The 22,881-nt window shown below is 47.7% G+C and overlaps 1 long non-coding RNA gene across 2 annotated transcripts; it reads right to left on the bottom strand.

Annotated features, from left to right (window-relative positions):
* Positions 1-1,395: 1,395 nt before the first annotated feature.
* On the bottom strand, positions 1,396-20,521 carry LOC133235005 (uncharacterized). Of its 2 annotated transcripts, XR_009732400.1 has the most exons (4): positions 20,371-20,521; positions 19,952-20,086; positions 18,465-18,551; positions 1,396-4,920 (listed from the first exon to the last, which is right to left on the bottom strand). It is a non-coding gene; the product is annotated as an uncharacterized LOC133235005 (long non-coding RNA). The 2 variants fall into 2 exon arrangements; XR_009732398.1 differs by having other exon boundaries at positions 19,952-20,518.
* Between the last annotated feature and the right edge of the window lie 2,360 nt (positions 20,522-22,881).

Below are 22,881 nucleotides of genomic sequence, written 5' to 3'. Positions count from 1 at the left end.
TCACCAACTCCTGGAGTTTACTCAGACTCATGTCCATTGAATCGGTGATGCCATCCAACCATCTCATTCTGTCATCCCCCTTCTCTTCCCACCTTCAACCTTTCCCAGCATCAGGGTCTTTTCAAATGAGTCAGTTATTTGCATCAGGTGGCCAAAGTATCCATAGCTGACTCCCAAATCTCCCCAAAATTAAAAAATAGCAAATGCATGAAACCACTTACTTGTGAGCATGGTGGGTTAGGCCTAAGCTCATCGTGATGTCTTATTTAAGGGGGAAAGTAGATGATTTTACATGAGATGGCCCTGAAGTAAGGACCAGATATCACATACAGTTCATTTACGGAAATCCACATGGAGCACGGGCCAGAAATTAAGAGGCATATTTTAGGGCAAATGGATGTGGACTTTTCACATCTTCGTAATTAAGCTCTGATTATCAGCAATGATAAGCATGTTGACCACAGATGATTTGACTTAACACGTTATATATGATAAATACACATAGCTATCGTGTACCATTAATGACTTCAGTGACCCCTGTAAAAATGAATACCAACTGGAATCTAAAGTGGATTGAACTGTTTAATGTGTTCTGTAATATCAACTGGCTGATATACATGCTTATACACATCAGATAATTCATGATTTTATGTATCATGTAATGAATATTTAAATAAAAATTACCATGGTTAGGGTATGTATAGTACATGGTTAGTACATAAACCATAGTACTGTACTTACATATGTAGAGGGGCATATAATTCTCCAAGCAAATAGTACTGTTTGCTTTTATAGCATCAATTTTGAATGCTTGTGTGCCACTTAATGATAGTGTTTATGTACTGTAAGCAAATTGTTCGGGAAATAGCTTAAGCTGAATTTCAACTTCCTGTGCTGATGGGAGAGCTAGAGCACCTTCCCTGAGTCTTAAGGAGATATATTACTCTCCATTTCTGACAAAGACTCTTACACTTTAGCAGGTTACTTTTAATAATGCTTATTAGTGCTATAACCAGAGAGGGCAGTGGCACCCTACTCCAGTACTCTTGCCTGGAGGGTCCCATGGATGGGGGAGCCTGGTGGGCTGCAGTCCATGGGGTCGCTGGGGGTCGGACACGACTGAGCGACTTCACTTTGACTTTTCCCTTTCATGCATTGGAGAAGGAAATGGCAACCCACTCCAGCGTTCTTGCCTGGAGAATCCCAGGGACGGGGGAGCCTGGTGGGCTGCCGTCTTTGGGGTCGCACAGAGTCGGACACGACTGAAGCGATGCAGCAGCAGCAGCAGCAGCTAGTTCTCCAATGATAATATATCATTATCAATGGAATCAATGGAATCTCTTCCAATTCACGTCTGTTAATAGGTCCACTACTGGGAATCAAAAAAACATGAGCTGAGGGGCATCAATGTCGTACTTTATTGTTCTGACATACAGACTACTGGGACGACTGCCAAATGACATTTGGGAGCATTAGGGATAATACACCCACTTAGTGTGAACAGACCACAGAACAGCACATGCAAATTACAAGCATTATTTCAGTTTGATGTGAAGGTGGAGTGTTGAAGGAGTTAGCGTATAATTTTCTGGATCTCCTAGAGGGTCAGATGAGAATACTATTAGAATTATTAAGACTATTAATAAGAACAAAGCAACCCAGGGATCCTCAACTTTGTAGTTTGGATGAAATGAGATTTTGCTAGAACTGGATGAGATTCCTGTTGGATTACTAGACTCTGTTTCATGAAAGATTAGTAATCAACTGCTAAAACTGCAATTTTTAAAAAATGGGAGGATAAAGTGGAAGGCAAAGAATCAAATGAGGACCAGAATCCTCCTCTGATTCTTTTGAATTACCCAGTGCCAATGGGAGGAATGGCTAAAATAAAGCTTGACAAACCTGTTTCTCCTCAAAAGGACATTTAGACTCATTGCAACAGGTAATATGTAAGCGCTGTGGCTATTAAAGAACAGTAAGGTGATTCTAACGTTCACAATTCTAATACCGTGTAAAGTTCACATGGCAGGCTTCTTGCTACGTGAGTAAAAGAAAGAACGAACACAGAACCTCCGTTCCCATGTGAGAAACAAACAATCTATGGACTGTTTACATATTGGTACATGTGACGTGCACTTCATGTACAGCGTATTGCTGGAAATACATCTGTTGTGATTTTATTTGAAAAAGTAAACAAATACAAAGCAAACAAGGGGATTTCGTTATGATATTTGATGGGGACGGCAGATCAGTAAATGCACTGTTAACAATTATGATTAACATCTTGAATTTTCAAATGTTCATCATTACTGTTCTTACAGTCAAAATACAATGACTTTTCCTTTCATTGCCATGTTTCAATTCCAAATAAGAATACTGATGACATTCATTGTATTGTTAGTTTTGTTAGGTACGTAGAATAGGGAAAAGGAGTCCAAAATGGCGGTGGCTAAAAGACAAGGAAGGGAAAAGCCCGCGAAAATAGAACAAAGGAAGGTCCGAGGACCCGAGTGAGGACCTCAAGTAAAACAAACAATATCTTGTGTCTTTGGATCGACATGCCCTCACACCTTGAAGATGGATTTTCCTGCTATCTTCTAAATAAAATAGAGCTGTAACACTGAGCTGTAACACTGATTTGTCTAAGAGCTTTAACATGGTCCTTTTGAGACCTGAGAGCTATAACACGGTCTATCCAAGACCCGAGAGCTGTGACACGCCGAGGGGGCTTTAATGTCCATCACTCCAAATCTTTGTTGTGACGAGACAAAGAGCCAAGGAACATACACTAGCGTGACAGTTTTATAAGGTCTTTTCCAAAATCTTCATAAATTTGTAGTAGGTTTGGATTTATTAACATGGTAGAATTGTTTGTGTTATCCTAATGAATTTTGATGAGTGATTTTGGGGATTAATTTTTTTTAATATATAGGGTAACTGTTAGTAGCTTTGGGTAATGCAATAGCTATGGCTACTAAGCAGGATGCTGACGTTTGAGTTAAAAGTTGTCTTGGGTATATTCCCTTTCTGTAATGATGGAAATACAGATTAAAGTCACAATGCAATATCTGTTCACATTCACTAAACAGTTAGAATCAAGATCAAGTATTAACAGCAATGTAGAAAATCAGAAACCATACACTTTGCTTGTGGATGTGGAAAATAGTAGACTATATGTACAATAGTTTGGCATTTCCTCAGAAAGATAAAAATACACTGTTTATTTCACCAGCTCTACTCTTGGATATACATGTCAATAACTGAAAACAGCTGTTCAAACAACCGGTACACAACTATTCCTAGCAACATTATTCACAATAGCCCAAAGGTAGATGAAAGGTTGTTGCTGAGCTATGAATGACGCCAGATTCTTGGCCTCCAGAGAGGAATTCAATCCTGGGCCAGTGACGAGGCTTGATCACTCAGAGCTTCTGTGTAATATATTTTTTTAAAGTACAAAAGAAAGAGAGAAAGCTTCTGACACAGACATCAGAGAGGGGCAGAAAGAGTGCCCCCCTGCTAGTCTTTAGCCAGGTGATACACAGCTACTAGCAGGCTGCTGATTAGAGAAAGGAAATGTCTCAAAACTCAGAGACTGGCACCAGGCCCCTCACCCACAACATGCACTGAGCTAACACTGGCACCAGGCGGTCATCCCGGGCCATAAACGATCAACATGAATCTTGAAGAAAGACAGGTTTCCAAGCAAAAACACAGTCTCACTAACAGGGCTTGAGAGAACATTTGCAAGAGTAAAACGCACTGGTTTGTCAAGTCAGTTCTGAGTCTTAGGTGGAACTGACTTAAAGACACAGCCTAGGGTAAATACATAGTTCATTAGCAGAGCTTAGAAAAACATTTCCATAAGAAAAACGCATCGGTTAGCTCAAGGTTTGAGGAAAGTTAAGTTCAGGTGGAACCAGGTGTCGTCATGGCAACACAGATTATAAAAGAAACCTCTTTTTAAATTTGTATTTTACATTTATATTTAAAGTCACTCAGTCGCGTCCGATTCTTTGTGACCCCATGGACTGTATAGTCCATGGAATTCTCCAGGCCAGAGTACTGGAGTGGGTAGCCTTTCCCTTCTCCAGGGGATCTTCCCAACCCAGGGATTGAACCGGGGTCTCCCACATTGCAGGGGGATTCTTTACCAGCTGAGCTGTCAGGGAAGCCAAACATCTGACACTTGTAGTTTGTCTCCTCCTGCCGCTTGAGAGCTAAATAGTGTCTGACCAGTGCAGCCTATCTCCTCCTCCTCCTCTTTGGAGACCCCTGGCCTTCCTGCCTGTTACCCTCTCGTTCCCCTCTTTTCCTTCAGGAGGATCATGTTGCCTAAGCAAAGGAGCATCGTCTCTAAATTGGTGAGGCAACATATTCTCCTAACCCTCATATCAAGGGTCTCTGATCCAGGGACACCAAGTAGTAGTTGGAGGAGTAGCTGGAGGAAGCTGCTACAGTGGCAGGAGTTTGAGCAACCACGTGTAACTTACAAGCTTTCATGCGCCTACAAACAAATCCAGCTACACAGTTACAGACGCGGGGAGCAAACAGCAGAACAGAACAATCAGCAACGCTAAAAGTCACATTATGTCCATAGTTAGGGTACAAAGTGTTGCACCAGTCCACTTTAGGATTGTTAGATGTCATCAGATGAAGAAGAGGCATCACATATGATTGTTGACGTCGAAGGTGTTCGCAGACTTGGAGAAAGTCTTTTCCTTGAAGTGGAGACATCCACCACGGGAAGCCTTCCACTGATGAAGAGGGGAGCGCTCCGCAGACCCAGCATTTAGACCAATTGTGGAATGCAGCGTAGGAGTGAGCGCAGGACAGGAAGGCATTGTGTTGAGGATCAAACGGCAGACTCAGGACTTTTGGAGTCAGCAGAAGTAGGCTCACATAGATTATCAGGCCCATCTGAAAAGTACAAAGTCAGAGCATAGAAAGTAAAGACATAAAATGATGTCACTTAGTCTTGGTCAGGGTGCCACCTCTTAACTCGAGTGTGATGTACCCACGAATCAATTCCTGGCACTTTGACAGCTGTGGGAGAAGAAAGAATAACCTGGTAAGGGCCTTCCCAGAGGGGCTCGAGGGATGGGCCCCCAGATCCCAATGTTTTTATCAGGACCTCAGTTCCTGGCTCAAACAGAGGCTTGCTTGACTCAGAGGCTGGGTCAGAAGTCACCTCCCGGAGTTCCTTTAATGCCTGTTGAAAAGCTGAGAGCTAAGTTACATAATTAGTTAATTCCAAGGCTTCAGGGTCTATAACAATGTCTGTGCATAAGAAAGGCCTTCCATAAAGACATTCAAAGGGGGACAGTCCCTCCTTTTGGGGGCAGTTCAAGCCCTCATTAAAGCTAAGGGTAGAACTTTAAGCCAATTGTCCTGAGTCTCTCGAGTTGATTTGCGCAGAGGTCTCTTAATAATGTCATTAGCTTTTTCAACCTTTCCTGAGGATTGGGGCCTCCAGGAACAGGGTAAGTGATATTCTATTCCTAGAGCTTTTGACAACCCCTGAGTTACAGCAGCTTTAAAGTTGGAGCCATTGTCACTCTGAAGGCTCTGTGGCAGCCCAAACCTGGGGATAATTTCAAGGATTAAAATGCTTATAACCTCCTTAGCCTGTTCACTACGACAGGGAAAAGCCTCAATCCATCCAGTAAAAGTATCCATCCACACTTGTAAGCAAGAATACCCATTAGCTTTTGGCATATGAGTAAAATCAATTTCCCAGGGTATTTTCCTCTCCAGGGTATTTTCCACTTCGTTGTAACCCAGATTTTGTTAGCTTTCCAGTCTTTGGGTAATTTTTCTGACAAACCTCACATCTTTTGATAATGCTCTTTAAAGTTTTCGTTATATTTTTACCTTCAAACAAATGAGAAGCCATCTGGTAAGTACTTTCAACACCTAAATGAAAACTCTGGTGTAAACCCTCAGAATTTTCCATTGAGCATTTTCAGGAATTATTAATCGTCCATCCTCAGACTGTAACCATCCTTTATCGGTAATCTTGGCTCCTCTTTTCTCATATCTTTCTAATTCTTCCTCAGTATATTGTGGTTTTTCCTGTTCCACAGGACCTGTCCAGATCAAAGGCGCCTGCAGTGAAGGGGCTTCCTAAAGTGCTGCTTTTCTGGCTCGACAGTCAGCCAACTGATTACCTTCGGCCACTTTACTCCCAGCCCTGCTGTGCCCTTTGCATAACAGCTACTTCTTTAGGACAATATATAGCAGTTAAAAGTCTCTCAATCTCTCTGAAATGCTTAATAGGTTCTCCTGTTGCCATTTTAAACTGTCTTCCTTTCCATATTGCACCATGAGCATGTACAGTCAAACACGCATACTTAGAATCAGTGTAGATATTTACTTGGTGCTCTTTGCTTAACTCTAGACCTCGGGTCAGAGCCACAAGCTCTGCTAACTGAGCACTCATTCGCTGGGGGAGAGATTTTGCTTCTAAAACCTGTTTCGCTGTCCCCATGGCATAACCGGCTTCCCATCCCAAACCAAAGAACTGCCATCTGTAAATATTTTCATATCAGGATTGTCTAATGCATCTTCCCAAGCTGCACAGTTTAAAGTTAGACATTGAGATTGTCCCCAGTAGTGATCAGGTGTCTCATTTTCCTTCTCAGGAAGAAAAGTGGCAGGATTTAAGTTCCCAGAAACTTTAAGCTTGGAAGGAAAGTTATGTCCAACCTAGATAGCATATTCAAAAGCAGAGACATTACTTTGCCAACAAAGGTTCGTCTAGTCAAGGCTATGGTTTTTCCTGTGGTCATGTATGGATGAGAGAGTTGGACTGTGAAGAAGGCTGAGCACCGAAGAATTGATGATTTGGAACTGTGGTGTTGGATAAGACTCTTGAGAGTCCCTTGGACTGCAAGGAGATCCAACCAGTCCATTCTGAAGGAGATCAGCCCTGGGATTTCTTTGGAAGGAATGATGCTAAAGCTGAAACTCCAGTACTTTGGCCACCTCATGCGAAGAGTTGACTCATTGGAAAAGACTCTGATGCTGGGAGGGATTGGGGGCAGGAGGAGAAGGGGATGACAGAGGATGAGATGGCTGGATGGCATCACTGACTCGATGGACGTGAGTCTGAGTGAACTCCAGGAGTTGGTGATGGACAGGGAGGCCTGGCATGCTGTCATTCACGGGGTCGCAAAGAGTCGGACACGACTGAGCGATTGATCTGATCTGATTGGTCCTTCTAACAGTGAGTGATATTTAAGAAGCCAACTGTCTGTCACCCAAATATTAACTTCAGAGTTTAAGATTCTACTCCCACAGGCTGCTGCTGAGGCCCTCAGGGTTGCGTCAAAACTCCCAAGGCCCTACCTTTTCTTTCAGTGTCAAACAAATTAAAGTCTGACCCTGTGGGTGAACTCAACAGGAGCTTGCAGGAGAGCAGTCTGAAGAGCCTTAAAAGCCTTGTATCTGGAGACCAAACCAGTTTGTTGGTTTGGGCCTGTTGAGTTTCAGTTATAAGTTCATATAAAGGCCAGGCAAGTTCCCCATAACCCGGGATCCAAATTTGACAGTAGCCTGTGATTCCCAAAAAGCCTCTAAATTGTCTTAAAGTCATAGGTAGGGGATGACTTAGTATAGGTTTAATTCTAGAAAGCATATTGAAAAATATTTGGCTCGTTTAGGGATTTCAGACAATAGAGTACAAGGATTAGGCACCATGGGGTGTAAAGGAGCTGCAGCCTCATTTATTATTTGTAAATCTTGAACTAGTCTCCACTTATCATTTGACTTCTTTATACCCAAAATAGGAGTGTTGCATGAACTGTTACAGGGAATTAGTAGTCCCTGCTCCTTTAAATTCTTGGTGATGGGTTTTAACCCTTCCTTAACCTCAGGTTTCAGTGGATACTGCTTTCGATGTGGAAATAAGTGCAGGTCTTTGAACTTAACAACTACAGGAATAGCGTTTTGTGCTCGACCCACAGATTTTCCATGAGCCCACATTCTAGGATTTATAGTTTATTCAATTAATGGGAGAGAAAGGGAGGGCTCCATATTCATGAAAACAGAGGCATGGACCTTGCTCAGTATATCCCTCCCCAAAAGGGGTGAGGGAGACTCTGGCACGATCAGAAACTCGTGTGAAAATAGCACAGAGTCCCAGTTGCAGCTTAGAGGACGACTGAAATAATAACGTTTGGCTTGTCCTGATAGTCCCACTATGGAAGCGGATCGAGAAGAAAGTGAGCCAGGGGCTTCGGTGAGCACAAAGTAAGCTGCCCCAGTGTCCAAAAGGAAATCCATGGATTTGCCCCCACAGTTATTAATACCCAGGGTTCCTTAGATGTAATTAGGATGGGAGCTTGTGTGGGGACCCCCAAGCACCTTCAGTCCTGGTTTTCTTGAAACCTAGGTCCCTGAAACCTATGCCTCTGGGGGCAGTCTTTCCTCTAGTGTGGTCCCTGGCAGACTGGACGTTGCGCCAGGGGCGGTTAGACACCCGAGGGCAATCCCGCTTGAGGTGCTTGAGGTGCCCCTCCTTTCCACACTAATAGCAAACCCATCCCTTTTCACCTGTGTCCCTCCAGAAATTTTTCTCAGGCTGTTTAAGAACGGTTCTGACAGACATAACAAGGGCTTCCGCCTGTTCCCTTATCTTTCTCTGCCTTTCCTTCCTCACATTCCCTAATGTAACTGACTGTTCAAGCCAGATGCAACAGATTATCTAAAGACTGCTTTGGTCCATATGCCTGTTTTAATAGCTTATGGCAGATATCTGGAGCTGACTGAGAAATCTATCTTTTAACCTATCTATCTATCAGTCTCCCCTCTTCACTTTCGGGATCAATCCTAGTGAATCTGTGAAGGGCTTCCCTCAGTCTATCTAGGAATTTACCAGGAGCTTCCTTCTCCTCCTGTTCTGTGTTTGCCAACTTGGCAGAGTTTAGAGTCTTAGCACGCGCTTGCCTGAGTCCTTCAAGAGCACATCTGACAAAATGACTCTGATCCCATCTTCCTTTAGCCATGTTGTAGTTCCAGTCTAGTTCTGTAGTTGGGACCACCTGACTCCCAGTGGGGAGGGCGGCTATTACCAAGCCATTCATCTCCAAAGCAACAGCTTTCCCAAAAACTCGAGTTTTTGAGTGGGGAGTCAGCATCTGTCCCAGGATATACATCAGTTCAGTTCAGTCGCTCAGTCATGTCCGACTCTTTGTGACCCCATGATGAAGCGCGGCACGCCAGGCCTCCCTGTCCATCACCAACTCCCGGAGTTTACTCAAACTCATGTCCATTGAGTCGGTGATGCCATCCAACCATCTCATCCTCTGTCATCCCCTTCTCCTCCCACCTTCAATCTTCCCCAGCATCAGGTGGCCAAAGTATTGGAGTTTCAGCTTCGACATCAGTCATTCCAATGAATATTCAGGACTGATCTCCTTTAGGATGGACTGATTTGATCTCCTTGCAGTGCAAGGGACTCTCAAGAGTCTTCTCCAATACTACAGTTCAAAAGCATAAATTCTTCAGTGCTCAGCTTTCCAACTCTCACATCCATACATGATCACAGGAAAAACCGTAGCCTTGACTAGACGGACCTTTTTGGCAAAGTAATGTCTCTGCTTTTTAATCTGGTCATAACTTTTCTCCCAAGGGGTAAGCATCTTTTTAATTCCATGGCTGTGGTCACCATCTGCAGTGATTTTGGATCCCCAAAAAATAAAGTCTCTCATGTTTTCATTGTTTCCCAATCTATTTGCCATGAAGTGATGGGACCAGATGCCATGATCTTAGTTTTCTGAATGTCGAGTTTTAAGCCAACTTTTTCACTCTCCTCTTTCACTTTCATCAAGAGGCTCTCTTCCTCTTTGCTTTCTGCCATAGGGTGGCATCATCAGCATATCTGAGGTTATTGATATTTCTCCCAGCAATCTTGATTCCAGCTTGTGCTTCATCCAGCCCAGCGTTTCTCATGATGTACTCTGCATATAAGTTAAATAAGCAGGGTGACAATATACAGCCTTGATGTACTCCTTCACAGATTTGGAACCAGTCTGTTGTTCTGTGTCCAGTTCTAACAGTTGCTTCCTGACCTGCATAAAGATTTCTCAAGAGGCAGGTCAGGTGGTCTGGTATTCCCAACTCTTTAAGAATTTTCTACAGTTTGTTGTGGTCCACAGTCAAAGGCTTTGGCATAGGCAATAAAGCAGAAATAGATGTTTTTCTGGAACTCTCTTGCTTTTTCGATGATCCAGCGGATGTTGGCAATTTGATCTCTGGTTCCTCTGCCTTTTCTAAAACCAGCTTGAACATCTTGAAAATGTGGTATGCAGAACACAGCTTGAAAATGTGGTATGCAGAGAATTATGTGACAATAATTAAGTAATGATACGTGCTACAGTCTGAATCAAAGATTGAAAACAACATGCTCTGTGAAAGGAGCCAGCCACAAAACCCTAACCTGCAATATTCCATTTATACACAACGCCTAGACAAATCCATCATGATGGAAAATGGTTGCCTCGGGCTGGGGCGACAGAGGTGAACGGAGAACAACTGCTAACGAGTGGCAGGCTTCTCCTGGGGATGATGAAAATGTTCTTGTGGTGACAACTGCACAACTCTGTGAATAAACTACAAGCCACTGAATTGAGCACTTAAAATAGGTGAATTATATGGTATGTGACTGTCTCAATAAAGCTGTTATTAAAAATTAAAAAGCAACAAAAAAATCTTCCAACAGAAAAATGAGCCAAAGAAATGAACAGGCAATTCACAAATGAAAAAATATGCATGTGGTCAATACACTCAATACAGAAAAAAGATGTTCAATCTCACTAATAATCACACAAACATGAATAAGCACAAGTTAGCACTTCCGGTTTCAAGGTGGCAGAGATGGAAAACACTGAGCTCCCACTGTGGGCCAGCGTGCCCAGCGAGCAGCAGCAGAGAGTGGCTCACTGCGCCAGACTGCGGCCTGCAACGCCTCTGCAGAGGCTAAGTGCACTCACTGGCCAGGCACAAAGGGAAAACGCCTGCATGTGACTAACTGACCAGAGAGCCCACCGTGCCACAGCCACGGTTTCCTGGCCTGATGGAGTGTTACCCAGCTGTAAGGAAACAGTGAGTCCTGGGAAAGGTCTGTGGCTGGGCCTGTGGGCCTGTGACCAGAGAAAACAGAGCCGCGCTAACGATTAGTCCCCCCTATGCTGGGCACGTGGGGAGGCTACCGGCAGGAGGAACAGCAGGCTCGCCGTTTCCCAAGGGAGCAGCAAGTGGGGCGCACAAGTCCAACAGCGGCCACGAGGGAGAAACCGGAACAGCTGCTGGGCAACCTGCCTGCAGTGTGCCCTCCTTACACGCAGCCTCACCAAACGCCCACACTGATTCTCCGGGAGGGCAGGTATATGGTCCCCCTCGCTGTGCAGATGAGCAAACGACAGCTTAGAGAGGTTGTCATTCCACCCAGGTCTCAATGACTTGCCAGGATCCGAGGCCAAAGTCCACACTCCGTGAGGTGTGCTCTTTTCACTTTAAACAGGGGCAAGGCTGCTGTGGACAGACACAGAATTCTTGACTCACTGGATCCTCAGTCTGTCCCAAAAGGGCAAGTTCTCTGTCGTTAGTTGGCAACTCCCTCTCCTTATACTAATCAGTGTTACAAAACATGTTATATATATATATATATATATTAAAAAAAGCCAAAAATGAGCAATATTAAGTCTTAGTTCTGATGCTCAGAGTCTGCAACTGCCAAAGGAAAGATACAATTGAAACTCTGAAGCATCTTAATTTCTGAAAGCATGGCACAGGAGGTAGGGGCTTCCCTGATGGCTCAGTGGTAAAGAATCCACCTGCCTATGCAGGAGACCTGGGCTTGATCCCTGGGCTTGATCCCTGGAGAAAGAAGATCCCCCGGAGAAGGAAAATGGCAATCCACTCCAGTCTTCTTGCCTGGGAAATCCCATGGACAGAGGAGCCTGGTAGGCTACAGTCCACGGGGTCGCAAAGAGTCAGACACAAATTAGTGACTAAACAACAACAACACGGCAGCCCAGGCGCGCGGCTGACTCACCACGCAGGCCCCCAGTGCTGGAGAAACACTGTATGACGCCTTTCAGATGCGTCAAAGGACCGGCGAGTCAGCAAGGAATACCTGCAGGTCAAACCAACTCAAGCAAAGGCCGGAATTCAGACAGCAAGTGAAGCTTTGAGAGTGGGCAGCGAGGGCATCTGCAGAACTCAGCAAGCTCGAGGTCTCTAGGGAGGGCCCTCCAGAATACAGCCGGGTCCCAGAGGGTTATATCTCAGTGGAAAGAAGATGGCACAGAAAGCAGCCCATATCAAATCCCGGCACCACATGGAGAGGGGCACAATCCCTCTGGGAGAATCTGTAACCACTAGGCGGCCCCCAGGGACTGCAGCCCAGAGTCGCACACTGTACAACACACACTTCAGGCAGATAAAGAGAAATCCCACATGAGAGGGCCCAGTGCAAGGAGGAGCAAGGACCAACTACAGCAGTCAGTAAGAAACAAGCATATCTAGGGGCTTCCCCAGGGGGCCAGCAGTTAAGAATCCGCCTCACGGCGCAAGAGTCATCGCTTCGATCCCTGGTCTGGGCAGATCCCTCACGCCACACAGCAACTGAGCCAGGGCGCCACAAATACGCAGCTCACGAGCTACAGCTACTGAAGCCCCTGCGCCTCGCGCCTGCGCTCAGCAACAGAGAAGCCGCCGGCCACCGCAAGGAAGGGCAGCCCCGGCTCACCCTAAGCAGAGAGAGCCCAGCAGCGGTGCAGGCCCCACACAGCCAGAAAACGAAACCAGCAAGTAAGAGACACGTGAGCCTGAACAGACACAGGACTAACGGCGTCTCCACAGTTAAAGAGCTGAACCACACACCTGTGGGATAAAAGCAGGGAGTGTTAGTCGGTGGGATGTTGGCACACAGACAGAGACAGACAGTAAAGAGCCCAGAAACAGACCCATTCACTTGTGGACACCTGATGCACAGTAATGGTCACTGATGACTTTAATGATCCACGGGAAACGAATGTATTTTTCAGTACATAGTGCTGGCTTAATGTGACGTGCTTATTAAAAAAAGGAACAAAATTACCTCCCATCTCAAACCATATACAAAATTATTATGAACAAACTAAAGACCTTAGTGTAAAAGGTAAAAATCATAAAATGTTTGGAAGACAATATATGAGGAAATACCTTTATAAACTTTAAGTAGGGAGGAAGTTTTTAAATAAGAAGTGCTAACTATTAAGAAAAAGTTAATAAATGACATTAAAATTAAGAATTTCTGTACATTAAAAAAACACTAGAGCGAAAAGACAAGCCACAGACGGGAAGTGGATAGTTTCGGGGGGGGGGGGTCTCTGTATAATAAAAAGACAATTCAATAAAACAATGAGGGAAAAGACTTAAGCAGCTGTTTCAGAGAAGCTGAAAGCTGAACGATCCATTAGTGCATGAAAAGATGCTCAACCCACTAATAACCATGAAGAATGTGAGGTGTCACTGAGCTTCCAACAGATTAGTAAAAAGCTTAAATCTGACAACACCGCTGTTCAGAGGATGTGAAGCGGGCAGATCGTCACTTGAACTGTAAACTGGGGAAACCACCCTGGAAACGACCTGGTGCAGCTCCATTTAGTCAAACTGAAGGTGCGCACACCCCAGGATCCAGTCCTGCTCCCTGGGGTGCGCCCTGACAGGCTGCACACGCACGCCCCAGGAATGGCCACAGTATCACTGGCTGTCTCAGCAAAATACTGGAAACAAACGCCTGTCAACAACAGAAAGGGTACGTAAATTCTCACACAACAGAACACAAATCAGTAAAAACGATATGCAACATGGATTAATCTCAAGAACACATGTTAAGCAAAAAATTTAGACCTTGAAAAAAATAAGATGATGTACTGAGTTCAAAAACATGCAAAATTAAATAAAATAACATTGTTCAGCAACACAAACACATGTGGTAAAACTAAAGAAAAGCAAAAGACAGGAACTGCCTAGAGATCCAGCGGTTAAGACGAGGCACTTGCAGTGTCGTGGCCTGGATTCAGTCTCTGGTCAGGGGACTAAGATCCCACCAGCCATGGGGCCAGAAAAGCAGTAAAGGAAAAAGAAAAGCACAGAAACAGTAAAAGCAGATTCAGCGCTTACGTGGGGTGGGAGTGGGGCGGGGTCAGGGAGGGCACTTCGAGGTAATGGCAGCATTCTTCTGCGTAACCTTGGTGACTGTGGGTGTTCCTTGAATGCTTATCCTTCAGGTGGCATATATTCTTCTGTATCTACTCAATATTTAACAAGACAGCTTACAAAATTAACCAGTGTTATTCCTGACTTTAAGCCATGATTTGAAGCATTAACTTGGGCAGCTGACTGAGTTACACTCAACCAGGCAAGTCCCTGACAGGGGCCCACCCAGCCCTGAGACTACAGAGATGAGACATGTTTCACCAGCCAGGCTCCTGAGCTGCAGACAACTTCCCACTGGGCCCTGGAGCCTTCCACTCAGGACAGGAAAGGCAGTGCTTAGATGAATCGGGTCAGTAGAGGAAGTGGGGTGGGTGGGGTAGGGGGAACAAGTTCTACTGCCAGACCTTTGAAGACCAGAAGCTGAGTACATTTCTGCTATAACAACGAACCACCAGGGCTGCTTTCGGCAGACTCCCAGCGGGAACTGCCACCTCTGAGCCTCTGCACGCTGCTCTTCAGAATCGAGTGGGCAACTCTCAACTCTAACCCTGCCCTCCGCGTCCTTCCTTTGAAGCTCAAGGCTGATCTCTCCTAACAAGCGGGTGTGAACGTTAAGAGCCCACGCTGGGCTTTCTGTCGCATCTGTGACTGCATCATTGAGGTCAAGGTAGGCGCCCGCAGACTGTTAAGCTACTGATACCCACGAGGACCTCCCAGAGTGCCAGACACCTGGAGCAAATGCTAAAATCACTCGCTGCTAAAATGCCTACTCTTGTGACCTCTATTATTTCAATCATTTAAAAATGCGGCTGGCCAAAGTAGACTGTGGTAAATTACGGTCTCTGGGACGATATGCTCTGTGCACTAAATGTGCTTGGAGGTTTTCATTTCCTGTGAGGTTGGGGTCCCTTCCTCTGGTGGTGTCCGCCACCCAGCCAGACACCAGGTCTGAGAACCTCTGCCACCCGTGTGGCACCGTCCTCGAGGGAATTCCAGGCCGGTACAGAGTGGGACACCTGGGTCTTTTTTGTGGCAAACTGTTCCAGCTGCAGCTCTGCCCACAGAGGCTGCCCTTTCGGCATTCTAGACTGAAGGCTCAGTTCATGTGCGACAAAATCAAGCCACGTGACACTTTTCAAAGTGTCTCCCCTATACACACAAACAGACACACACGTGCACAGAAGGGCCCGGGCACAAGGACACACAGACGCCATTAACAGTCATCTGGGACAGGAACCGGGTCAGACCCGAAAGGGCCACGCACGTCCCCACCCTGAGCACTTTTCCTCCTCAACTCTGCATGCGTGTTCTCCTGACCCTCAGAGGCTGTTGTCAGATCACCCTCTCCTAACTAACACGTGGTAACACTCGATACCAACTGTGGACTCAAAGACTAGATAAAGCATTTTACACGCCTTACCTCATTAATAATTCCACCCAATAAAGCTAGCGTGAGGTCATCATTATTCCCACTACACACCCGAGGAAACGGAGGCTTAGAGAGGTCAAGTACTTTGTCCAAAGCCACACAGCTAGTAAGTACAAGGACCAGGTATGTTCGGCTCAAGTGTCTTTGACTTAGAAGTTCATGCTTCTAACCAGCACCCCAGAGATTCTCTGTTGGTTTTTGTCGTCTAGTTGCTCCGCTGTGTCCCACTCTGCAACCCCATGGACTGTAGCCCACCAAGCTCCTCTGTCCTTGGGATTCTCCAGGCAAGAATACTGGAGTGGGTTACCATTTCCTTCTCCAGAGGATCTTCCTGATCCAGGGATCGATCCCACTTCTCCTGCACTGGCAGGTGGATTCTTTACCACTGAGCCATCTGGGAAGCCCTCAGAGGTTCTTAGTTGAGGGCAATTCTGCTCCAGAGACACATGGCCTCCTCTGGAGACGTTTCCATTTGTCACAGCTGGAGGTAGACGGGGGCTGCTGGCACCTGTGGGCAGAGGCCCAGGGTGCTGCTCAGCACCCTGAAGTGCACGAGACAGCCCCACGACGAAGACTCACCAAGCCCCGAACGGCAGCACGTCAGAGCTGAGAAACTGCTCTACTGGAAAAGGACAGAAAGACAGAGAAACGGTCTCTGACCCACACTTTCGTACTTTAGGTCATAGTTCAGCATGTTCGCACGCCATATTTCACACAGATACCAAGGAAAGCATCATGAGTCCTCTCTTCATCAACAGCATGCCAAACCCTCATCACACTGGAGGTCTCTCTGGGCCCACTGGCTAAGCATCCACCCATTCCACAGTGTTTACTGAGCACCAGCTCCGTGCCAGGAAACGACCCACACAGAGGGAGTACCTGAGACAAGGCCCTGTGCCTGCACGTGAGCTGCTCGCGGCCTCACAGGAGGACAGGCAAGGAGACCCGTAACATCACAGCGGGTAAGAACGCACTGCTAGATCGTAGAAGGATGCCAGGAAGTCACAGAGGAGGAGCTCAAAGTCAGCTGAGGAGGGGTTGGGAAGGGTGGGTAGGACTGGGAGAAAGTTTCCCAGAAGCATTTGCGCTTGAAGGAGTTAACCAGGCAGAGGGAATCCTTTCCTTCCCAAAGGACCCCTCAGCAGCCCTTTCAGAGGACAGCCTCTGAGAATCCGGACGGATCACTTCAATTAGAAAGCTTGATGGAACTCCTGAGAAAAACAGGGGGTGTGCAGAGCAGTCCCTGATCCTCTGAGTCCAACCTGGACAACCAGCCTCAAGACAGACAGACCACAGCCTGGCCTCCCCAGAGGTTGGGCCTTCTGTGACTGCAGTGCGAACCAGTCTCTCTGGCTTAGAACCATCCCACACGGTGCGGCAGGAGGACACCGACACACGCACAGCAGGCCCTGTGAACTGCATGCTTGATTTCCCAGCATTCTCAAGACAATTCTCTGGAGTCAACGACGTGGCCGCTGTTTCACAGATGAGGAAACTGAGGAGCGACAAGGGAGTGACTGGCCCTCAGGACAGACAGCCTCTAACCCAGGAAGCAGAGATACACATCTGACCCCGGAGTCCTCGCGGCTCGATCTGCGGGGGCCTTTCTAACGCACTCCGAAGCACGTGGTGTACCGTGGCTCTTCACCTCACAGAGCCGTGCAACATCAGGCATCCTCCTGTGCTCCACACGCTTCTGAACAGGCCTCTGGCGTTTCCTGCTGCACTGTGAGTGTGCACGTGCTCAGCCGTGTCCGACTTTTCGTGACCCCATGGACTGTAATCCGCCAGGCTCCTCTGTCCATGGGATTTCCCAGGCGAGATAAGGGAGTGGGGTGCCATCTCCTCCTCCAGGGCCACTCCTGCGTCTCCTGCGTTGGCAGCTGGATTTTTTTTTTTTTACCACTGAGCCGCCTGGGAAGCCCATACCGTGATTACCATGTGGCTAAGGGCGCCTTGACCCCAGGACCCAGCTCCCTCACCTCCACAGCCTGAGCCCCAGTGCAGTGTCTGACACGCCAGGCACAGAAAGCATTGTGTGAGCAAGCCTGGGGTCGCTGGGCCAAGCAACACGGACAACCCAGAGCCAGAGGGACCTGCCTTCGGGGCCCAGAGGCCCGGGACACACCCCACCCTGTTTCACCAGCCAGTGGACTTCCCTCAGGCCTACCGTCAGAGTCAGCAGTCCAGTTGCACTGGGGACAGAACGGCTTCTCTCAGCCAGCTTTCCCTCCAGCAGTGGAACAGTCATGACTCCTCCTTTGGTTGTACGCCAGAGGCGGGGGGTTGGGGACACACTGCACAAAAATACGTATCTTCAAACATTAGAACCTTAAAAGGAAAGGGTATGTGCTCCCTACTCCTCCTCTCTCTGCCATACGCAGTGCATACACAATGGCAGGAGCCAGAGCAGCCTGCTCGGTCCATGACACAGAAGCCTGGGTTTGAACAGGGACAGCTACATGATCAATGGAACCTTGCCTCTGGATGACTTCACAGAACAGAGTGAGCTGCCCTGACCAGTTCTGGACTGCCTACTTCCAGACTGTTAAGGGACAGGAATAAATTTCTATTTCCTTTCAGTCACTGTATTTTGGAGCATTTTAGGTGTGAATTCTGCCCAAGGATTAACCTAGCAAGATCTCTGTCAGCAAAACGACAACTTCATCAACATTCTCCTAACCACACTACCTCGGGTTCTGTCATCACTGTGCACTTTTAAAGAAAGGTTCTCTTGAAAAGGTGGGTTGGAGCGCGCTGCGCCCGAGAAGAGGGCAAACAAACTGACCTCCTGGTTTGTTTCATCTGTGAGTCTTAAGAGACATACCTCAGATTTCCAAGAAGCCCAGGCTACTCTGTTCTGACAGCTTGTCCAGGGAAACTCCAGCTTGGCTCTCCTCCTCCAGCTCACTACCTGAATCAAAGACCAAGTGGAAAATCTGATGAGAACCTGTAGGATTCTAAGAGCTGCTCTGTGTTCACCAAACACAGGCAAATGCAGAGCACTGAGCGCAGAGCCTGGCACAACAAAGTCAGTGCTCAATAAACGTCACAGTGGATTGTGACTGGGCTGCTGCACACCAGGCCCTGTGCTGGGCAGCTGGGACACAAAGATGGATACACCCAGTCCCGCCCCCTACGCTCAGGAAAGCCTGCTGACCAACGACAGCACAAGGTTGATAAGCAAAAGCAACAAGGCTGTGCCCAAGTAGTCTTGCGGCCCTAGCATCCTCTGGGATGTCCCAGACCCCGTGCTTCTCACTCCAGCCCCTCACCCAGGTGACACATCCCTTCCCACAACTGTAGAGACCTCTGATGGACGCCAGATCACCACGGTACAGCTCCATCTGAATGTTTTACAGGCATTTACTACAGACATGCTCAAAACAAAATGTATCTTCCCTCCTTAAACCCCCTCCCCATCCTGTTCCCTATCTCACTGAGCAGCATCACATCCACCAGTCAAAAACTCGGAGCCAACCCTGACCTCTCCCCCAGCCTCTAAATCCCCCATCTAAGTCATCACCAGCTTTGGTCATCTCTCCCCCCCTTCTGCCTCTAATCTAACTCAAGGCCATGGTCATCTCTTACCTCCACAGTTCTAATAGCCTCTTAATGAGCCTCCAGGCCCATTCCCTTTAATCTAGTCTTCACTAGAGTGATCTTTGTAATCCACAAATTTGATTCTTAAATGTGTCCTCATTAACCCCAAATTGCAAGTCCACAGCTAGGTTTAAAAGCCTCCCTAGGGGAGATTCCACTACAGGATCCGTGGTTGGGGAAGTAAGGACACCGCATGCCCCATGCCTGCTTCCCCTCCCGAAAACAAGACCCCTGAGGACCAGACCACAGACTAGTCTCTTTCATCTCTGTCCCCAGGCACAGAGAATGTCTCACATTCCATCTTCAGCGGAGAATACTCTTCCGCTTTTCTGCCTACACTCCCCAAGCATCCTTCAATTGTTTCCTGGGGAACAGAAGCCTTCCTGGATCCGCCTAAACTAAGTGAGGTGCCTCTGCTCAGTGTTTCCAAAGCACGAACTTTTCTACTTTTCTCCCATCATATCAGAATTGCCTACACTTCTGGAGGTCTCCCACGTGAGGTTCTGAGCTCTGGGTGGTGATGATGATGATGATGATACAAAAAATAACAGCAACAAGCACACACAGCATTTACTTTGTGCCAGCAAGCCTTCTCAGCACTTCACACCTGTTATCTCATTTAACCTTTATAATCATTTTAGGAGGCAGATTTCGTTCTCAGCTCTCTTTAAGGATGCGGAAACTGAGGCAGGAGGCGATGGACCAACGTACCTAAGAACACAGCTGGCAAGCACCGAGACAGGATTCAAACCCGGCTGCTTGGCTCCACAGCCTACACTTTGTAACCGCGACGCCGGTCTGGGTCACTCGCTCCACCCTCAGAATCCACGAGGAGCTGAGCCACCGCTGGCGGAGCGAACGAAAGAATGAAGTGATCCCACACGCGCAGCATCGGTCTCCACCACGACCAGCTCCTCCAGGGCCTCGCAGGCCTGTGTCCTCGGCCCCGCTCGGCGGGCAGCGCCCCGCACCCTCGCGTTGTGCGGGGTCCCCTCAGCCCCGGGTCCGGTCCCAGTCCGCTGCCCTCCCCTCCCACACACAAACGTCCCCGGCGGCCCGCCGCGCCGCATCCTCCGCCGCCTCCGCCCGACTCCTGGGACCCCCCGGCCCCGGTGCTTGCTGACCCTCACCAGCCGTGTCCCGGAGCCCCCGGCAGCGGAGGGCGTCACGGCCGCGAGAAGGCGGGACGGCACTTCAGGGCAGACAGACGGCGCCGCCAGGTTAGAGTCGGGCGACACGGACCGCGCTGGCTTCCCGGCGCAACTCCCGGCGCATGCGCAGCGCCCGCCCTAGGCGTAGCTCGCGGACACGCGCATGCGCCTAGTAATCCAGACGGTCTGTAAAATAGACTCTGCAGTTTGTTCAGTTCAGTTCAGTTCAGTCGCTCAGTCGTGTCCGATTCTTTGCGACCCCATGAACCGCAGCACGCCAGGCGTCCCTATTCATCACCAACTGCTAGAGTCTACCCAAACCCACGTCCATTGAGTCGGTGACGCCATCCAACCATCTCATCCTCTGTCGTCCCCTTCTCCTCCTGCCCTCAGTCTTTCCCCATCAGGGTCTTCTCAAATGAGTCAACTCTTCGCAGCAGGTGGCCAAGGTATTGGAGTTTCAGCTTCAACATCGGGCCTTCCAATGAACACCCAGGACTGAGCTCCTGTAGGATGGACTGGTTGGATCTCCTTGCAGTCCAGGGGATTCTCAAGAGTCTTCTGCAAACCCATCAGTTCTTCGAGTTAGAATTGCTCTCATTGTAACCCTTCCTTGGGTTAGGAAGGGTTCCTACGCTTCAAACATAAAAGTAACAGCTTGTGCGTGTTCAGCGCTCCCTGTGTGCCAGGCGCAGTGTCAGCCGCTTTACGAGCACTGTCTCGTCCTCTCACCATCATACGATGTTTTTCTTCCACTTTGCAGAAGGGAAAACGGAGTTTCAGGGTAAATGAATTGCCCGCTGTCACTCATCTTACAAGCGGTGAAGCAGAGATGTGAACCTAGTTGTGGCTTCAAAGCTGTAGAACCACAGTTACGTTTTCCTATCTTCTGAGCTAAACATTGCCCCTTTGCCTGTTTAGGGGATGTCCAGGGTTAACCTCTGTGTCAATGAGGGTGCCTGAAAACAAAAGTCAGCTTGCAGACTTCACCAGCGCCTCTGTGGTGTCTTTCCAACTTTTCAGCACCACCAGGCCATTGACTTTTCTATTGAAAAGCAGAGACACTACTTTGCCAACAAAGGCCGTCTAGTTAAGGCCATGGTTTTTCCAGTGGTCATGCATGGATGTGAGAGTTGGACTGTGAAGAAGGCTGAGTGCCAAAGAATTGATGCTTTTGAACTGTGGTGTCGGAGAAGACTCTTGAGAGTCCCTTGGACTGCAAGGAGATCCAACCAGTCCATTCTGAAGGAGATCAGCCCTGGGATTTCCTTGGAAGGAATGATGCTAAAGCTGAAACTCCAGTACTTTGGCCACCTCATACGAAGAGTTGACTCATTAGAAAAGACTCTGATGCTGGGAGGGATTGGGGGCAGGAGGAGAAGGGGATGACAGAGGATGAGATGGCTGGATGGCATCACTGACTCGATGGACGTGAGTCTGAGTGAACTCCAGGAGTTGGTGATGGACAGGGAGGCCTGGCGGGCTGCGATTCATGGGGTCGCAAAGAGTCGGACACGACTGAGCAACTGAACTGAACTGAATAGTTCCTAAGAGTTCTCCTTTCTTCATTTTTGACCCTGTTTATTTTCATGATCCATAGTTTTAACAACACCCTTGCAAAAACCCTGATCTCCTTTGCTCTCTTGTGTTTTTTCATGTGGATTTTGTAAGAGTTTCAACCCTGGATCAATCCCTCTGCTCCTTTTCCCTTTGCCGACACCTAAAGAGCCAAGCACAACTGGAGAAAGTACCCAGTGCGACAGGCTGTTCTCTACACACTCATGACTGCCAGCCTAAGAGGCGCTGCAACAGACGCCAGTCGGCCAGTTCACTGCTCCTCTCTTCACAGTAGCTAGAGAAACTAAAACGCTCAGCAACAGTTGATGTCACCCTTTCTTTTACAGGAAAATATTAACAATAGCAAATCTGACAGGACACCTCTTGTCTCCTCAATACTAAACATGGAAGTCTCTACTTCTGAGTCCATCTGTGTTGGAGGTAGTCAGTTGAGACTTGCCATCCATTCCTTTCAGAATCTAAAAAGTTAAAATTTTTACTTCCCAGACTCAGTAGCAGTTGGAATCCCAGGTACAGGTAGGTTCTGCCAGTAGGTAAGATTCGGAAGCCATTGGCCTGCTGATGTTAGCCGATTTTTGCTGGCAAGAAAGGTCATGCAAATGTGGGGTGCTGCAGAGTGATGGCGGAGCCTGGCGGGCTGCCGTCTATGGGTCGCACAGAGTCGGACACGACTGAAGCGACTTAGCAGCAGCTGCAGCGTGCAGTGCATTGTGGCCTGTCTGCAGCTTCCTGAGTGTTCAGAAGCATCTGTGAAATGGGGGCCGCCAAACTCAGCGTTCTGGTGCCTGGGAACCAGCGTCTAGTCCCAAATCTAGATCCATGGACACTCGCTGTGGTGATGTGTTTGCTTTTTCAAGTCTTAGAAATCACGTTTCTTTTTTAATGTTTACTTGTATGCATTTATTTGGCTCT

Source organism: Bos javanicus, chromosome 2 (genome assembly GCF_032452875.1).
Source record: "Bos javanicus breed banteng chromosome 2, ARS-OSU_banteng_1.0, whole genome shotgun sequence".
Lineage (NCBI taxonomy): Eukaryota > Metazoa > Chordata > Mammalia > Artiodactyla > Bovidae > Bos > Bos javanicus.
The sequence above is the reverse complement of the archived record's forward strand: the minus strand, read 5'-3'. Positions and strand labels throughout refer to the sequence as shown.